Source organism: Convolutriloba macropyga, chromosome 10 (genome assembly GCF_964194025.1).
Source record: "Convolutriloba macropyga chromosome 10, txConMacr16.3, whole genome shotgun sequence".
Classification (NCBI taxonomy): domain Eukaryota; kingdom Metazoa; phylum Xenacoelomorpha; order Acoela; family Convolutidae; genus Convolutriloba; species Convolutriloba macropyga.
Window position 1 is genome coordinate 8,390,284 of NC_134477.1, and position 6,000 is coordinate 8,396,283.

The 6,000-nt window shown below is 35.7% G+C and overlaps 1 long non-coding RNA gene across 2 annotated transcripts in view; it reads left to right on the top strand.

The window, feature by feature from the left end:
• The window catches only part of LOC142348298 (uncharacterized), a 59,215-nt gene extending 53,422 nt beyond the window's left edge, over positions 1-5,793 (top strand). The window contains exons 3-4 of one of the 2 annotated variants that reach the window (XR_012760717.1): positions 4,102-4,146; positions 5,086-5,793. This is a non-coding gene — a long non-coding RNA (uncharacterized LOC142348298). The remainder of the gene's footprint in view (positions 1-4,101; positions 4,147-5,085) is intronic. The other variant, XR_012760718.1, reaches the window with a different exon arrangement.
• The last annotated feature ends 207 nt before the right edge of the window (positions 5,794-6,000 follow it).

Below are 6,000 nucleotides of genomic sequence, written 5' to 3' on the forward strand. Positions count from 1 at the left end.
CAAAAACAAACTATTATCAACATGCATACAACCATAGCCACTATTTAATATATCGAGTATTTTTGAAAGCTCCCCGTTCATACCACCATTATAAATACTATAAAATCCTTCAATCGTACAAGTAAGCCAAAAGTCAGTTTGTGTTTGAACATCCTGTGTCATTATCATGTTGACATTTGGTAATTTTTTCTTAGAAATTGAAACAGTTAGATTGTGCTGGTCATTATAACTGACTGCCTCTTGAAGTTTTTCCATAACTTCGCCATAATGCACTATGTGAGAAGACCCCCGAATGAGCAGTTGAAAACAAGTGAAGAGACATGGTATTGTATATGGTTTAGAAGAAGTATCCTTGAAGGACTGCGGTAATTGATCAAAGGCAGCAATGACATGGCAATGAAATTGTTGTACTTTGCAATGATCTTCATTTTTTGTGCTAGCTGTATGCGAAGTTTTTTGTAAGATTAGAATCAAATCGAGGCTTAGTATTGCAAATAAAATATCAAAAAAGTTTTGGGAATTTTTGAAAACATTCAGGCGTACGTTCAAACATTGCTTCAACCATTTTCTTTTGCTATTTAATTCTCTTTATCACTCTCTGAGGCTTTTTTGATTTTTTTGAATCTGCAGCTACGACTTTCACCATTCGTTTCTAAATTGAAACCAGGCTGTAACTTCCTTTTGCCAGAACTGCTCTGGTCGTTCGCAAACTTGGAGAGAGTTATTGTTCTGATGGCATCAATGTTTTCTCCTACTGGCTCCAATTCCTGCATAGAGAGGGTGAGTTTTTAGTTGAAACGAAATTCGTTGTCTCCATTTTCTTTTTTGAAAAGTTTCAGCGATATACAAGTTCCAGTGTTATCATATGTTTTCACACAGGCAACAACAAATCGTTTTTTCAGAACGCGCTATATTGTGATAAAAATCAAAGTAATCTTGAGAAGACGACATACTACTTTCTTTTTAAACACAAACTCAAACTTGTGACCACACCTTGTCTTTGATAATAAAACAACACGTGTTCAAACATGTGCAAGATGGTAATAAAGCTTAAAGTCGACTGACCAATCAGAGAGTCGGAGACGACCACAATGAATTGCTTACGGTAATAAAAGAGACCACACCTTGTCTGCGATAATAAAACAACACGTGTTCAAACCTGTGAAAGACGGCAATAAAGCATAAACTCGACTGACCAATCAGAGAGTCGGAGACAATCACACTGAATTACTCTTGGCGCATGTAGTAGACATAAAAATATCTAAAACTTGGCCAACCAATCACAAACGCCGAGACCAAAACTTGCGAAACAAAAAAAAACAAAAGCATATTTTGTCATATGCACATGTTTAAAATTGATCTTCAGTCAGCCATCAACAAATCAGAGTTCGGCAAAAACAAGTCCGAATTAGATGAAAATAGATGAACATTATAGACATACAGCTGTAGTTATTGTTAGTGCTATGAAACCATCAGGAGAACAAAACAGAACAGGAAACCTGTTTATTAAAGTAAAGTAAAAAAAAAGAGAATTTCCTTCACAAAAAAAGAGAATTAGTTTTCTTAAGTATATAAGGGAAATAGACTGCTCAATCTATCATTTTGCCCAAATTACGCTGTAAGGTTCAGTCGGACATTAGTTTTTCCCGTTAAAATTTGGTCATTTTTTAGAATTTTCCCCAAGTTTTACAACATATTACGCGATCACATTTGCATTATCCCGAAAACAACTTGTGTTTTACAATTTACGGATCTGCACTTGTTGTCATTCACAACTCAAAACAATTTGTGCAGAATGGAATTGCTTTGTGGAAGTATTTTGCATACAATTGTCCAAAAACAATATTTTTTTTTTAAAAATACACAATTTTTTTCACGATTTCTAACTCTCCCGTTATTTAAACGTGGTAGATGAATTGCTTTACCGCACACTTTCAAACACTTTTTCGGTACTTTTTGGAACATTTCATATAGTTTCGAGCATTTATTTTGTCCATTTCATACGTATATTTCTTCCTTATTCTCTGCGAAGTTGCATTCTTTTCACCTCTGACGCTGCAATTTTCTTATCAGACACAATAATTCTCAATTTGGAGCCCTGGCACTTAAATTTTATTGGTTTTCTAATCTGCCCATACTCCCTAATCTGGGATAACATATGGGCAATAAAACTATCAAATTAAAACCAGATGTTGGATCAAGACCACCAAATTTGACTCCATTTTACTTATATCTTGTTAAATTACATAAACTTATCAAGAGATTGAAATAAAGAAACGGTAAGTCAATTTTATGTCTTTCGAAAACCCATGAATAGTCTCTTTGACTAAAAAACGGTTTAAGAATTTGTAAACTTTAAAATCAACTTAATGGACCCCAAAAAAATTGCAATAATTTCACAAGTTTTTCAATAATTCCAGAAAACTGTGAAACTTTAGCAAGTTTTTATCCCCCGCACAAATTAGCTGGAAACATCAAATTTGGCCCACACAACAAATTTGGCAAAAAATTCACAATTTTTTCTTACCGCACAAAATTGACAAAAATTGACAAAAGTTTTTGTCCCCGGCACAAATCGAGAAAATTTTTACAAGTTTTTGTCCCTCCGGTGAAATTGAGAGACAAAATTTTTCGACCTCAAAAAATGTACCGCACGAGTCGTCACGGATGGGGACGTCCCCACCCGTGGCAAAACGTTATGCACGATTTGTCACGGGTGGGGACGTCCCCACCCGTGACGAAACGTTATGCACGATTTGTCACGGGGGGACGTCCCCCCGTGACAATACGTGCATTTGAGTATACTACTGACTTTACTTTTTCAATTGCCTTTCATGTTCTTCAGCCATGAAAAAAAGATACTTTCTAAGAAAGAAAATGTTTCAGACTACCAGAGGGAGACAATTTTTAGTCCTTGGTGTGGTACTTGCTGCTCATGAACTAAAACAGGGAAGTGTTTACTTAAAAAAACAGTGTCTTTGGGGGTACATTAGAACTTCTTTTTCGGTTTGTTGCCTGTTATTTATGCATTACCTTCTGGTTGTGAACAGGCTATACAGTTCGGATTTGACTGAACAGATTCTAGATACAGCTCTGATAACATTATCCGGAAAAAAGGCCAGACAATTCATAACCCAATTCATGCTATGATCAGAGTTTCCAGACTGTGAACGAGACGTTGTTCAGAATTATATAAAAATCCGTACGTAGTACGATGATAGGATTGCACACATTCTTGGTTGGAACGTCTCATCTCCTTCATGTTATACACTTTTTTTCCCACTGCGCTATCTCTCACTAACTTCTGGTATTTTGATGTATCAAATTCATGAATTTATGAATATAAATCAAACTCACTCTACTTTCTGTAAAACATGCGCGGTGAGTTTTCGTAAAATTATTTTTTAGCTGTGAAATTACATATTTCAGCGGTGAAAGGTGGTGATTTTTTTGTAAGGCTACCGCTTACTTTAGTGGTAAAATTTGCCGCTTAGAAAAAAGTCTCAAAAAGATGTTAGATTAAGGGGTAATCTTAGGTGGGTAATTTTATGGAGTAATTTTAAATCTAACAGTTCTTCCCTTACTCCCCATTACTTCCTATCTTACATCGTTTTACCCCCTTAATTAACCCTTTAATCTTGTATTTTTGGACACTTTTTCTAAGCGGTGACTTTATGTAAGTTCACCACTGAGATTGGCGGCGAATATATGTAACTTCGTCGCATTCACCGCTTATCTCGCAAAATTTGGAAACCTTTTTTTTCAAAGCGGTGAAATTATGTAAATTCACCGATATATTAAGCGGTAAATTTATGTAATTTCACCGCATTCACGGCTTATCTTACAAAAATTCCCGCATTCACTACTCATCCTACATAATTCTGCGTTGAATGGCGGTGACACCCCGACCCGGGATATGTCAGTGTTTAGTTATACATATTCATATATACATATATATATATATATATATATATATATATATATATATATATATATATACATATATATATATATATATATATGAATTTGTATAAATGGCGTCGTTGGTGTTGTGCTGCTGAATCTTTCAGCATGTCTTTTCCTGGGACACTCTTTTTTTAGCACGGACTGCAGCTTCTATTTCACCGTCCAGGTCTATGGAAAATTGTAAGTGATGCTCTTCCACGTATTTTGAGCAAAACTCTACAGTGCTCACAGTTCATAACATTGGTTTCAAAATCTGCCAGGAGACTACGTTTTTGCTGTTCCCTTTTGTATCTGTTTGTCATCTATCACTACCGTTGAAAATTCCAATCTATCACATTTTTTCTCTTTTTATTTCGGCCTGAACGTAATTTGGAAATCTCGGGAACCTTAAACTTTCCCCGGTCGAGCAAAAATTGGGAAATTATGTAATATAAGTGGTGAAAAAATGTTGTTTTCGCCGTAAGTTTCTTACATAAATTTGCAGTGAAATGCGTTGAAATTATGTAATTTCACCACTAGAGTAAGCGAACAATTTTTCACCACATTTCACACCTTATTTTTACCGGCCCTACATGGATTCGATCTTCTCATCTTCTGCATGTCCGCCACTTCTTATTCAACTGCTGCCACCTCTTAAAACATGTGCTTTGAAATTTTGTAAGATTAATGGTGAAATTTAAATATTCAGCGGTAAACTGAGGTGATATTTTGTAAATTCACCGCTTACACTAGTGGCGAAATTACATAAATTCACGATTAAAAGAGTTTCAAAAAGATGTATGGTTATTCATGGGTAAGTTTTCCGTGCGTCTTTTAATAAAGTATTTTAACTTCGTTGGCAAAAAACAATTCGAAGCGTTCGATTCGTTCAAGCGGTGAATTTATGTTATTTACGACTAAATTAAGCGGTGAATTTATATAATTTCACCTTCAAATTCAGCACTGAAATTATGTAATTTCACCGCAACCAGTCAATAAATTTTTTTTCCACCGCATTCACCGACTGATTTATGTAATATTGCCGCATTCACCGCTTATCTTACAAAATTATCAACATTCACCGGTTATCTTACATACTTTTGCGTTGATTGGCGGTGACACCTCAACCCGGGTGTTTAGAGACTTCGTTTGAAGAAGAGGCGGAGCATTGAGGTGGCAAAGTAGTCGCGAACAACAGTGCTACTGTCTCTGGAATTAACTGTGGAGACGAGGTCACAATTGCATCCCTTAGCGCTCAAGCAGAGATTAAGCGACTTAAATCTCAGCGACGTGTTACTAAAGTGTTTTTTATTGTGGGCCTTACGTTCATCTCGACTGCAATCCCAACCACTTTAACGGCCTTTGTTTACGGCATACGAATTGTATTTAACCTTGAACATCACTATTACGACACTGTTGCCTCATATTATGGACCTAGAGCGGTGCTTCTTCGACTTCCATACTGTTTTGTTGCGTTGAGTAACCCTTTCCTATATGCATATTCCAACCAAAAAGTGAAAGAGAGTCTGAAAACCTTGTTCAGAAAAATATGTTGCTGCTGTTGCTGCTGTTGCCAACCCGCTACTCAAAACCCTTCACCCCAATCATAATCATATCGCTAAATATTCTGTAGAGCAAAAGTTCGAGTCAAATTACGAGGTGCTATTAATAAGAAAACCAGTTTCTAACTGACTAAATTATAATCTCACCATATATGCTTGCTGTCCATAGACATATTTTTAATCACAAGACAATAAAAACAAGTTTAATACCCGCCAAAAGTATACATTGAGAGTTTTGAACCAATTGGAACTCAACCTAATGTGTCAAATAATAGATCAAGGGAAAATGACCACTGATCAAAAGATCTAACTGACCTCTGATTAGTTTTTTATTCGTTCGAAAAGATTATTGAGTTTGAACTGCGCTCAAAATTATCTATCCAATTCCACAAATACCAACTCAACATTTTTTTATACATATATGGCTAATCTAGGATTTCAAAAACTCATCATTGAAGGTCTTTGATTGTTTGCAAGAATCTTGCATTAGAAC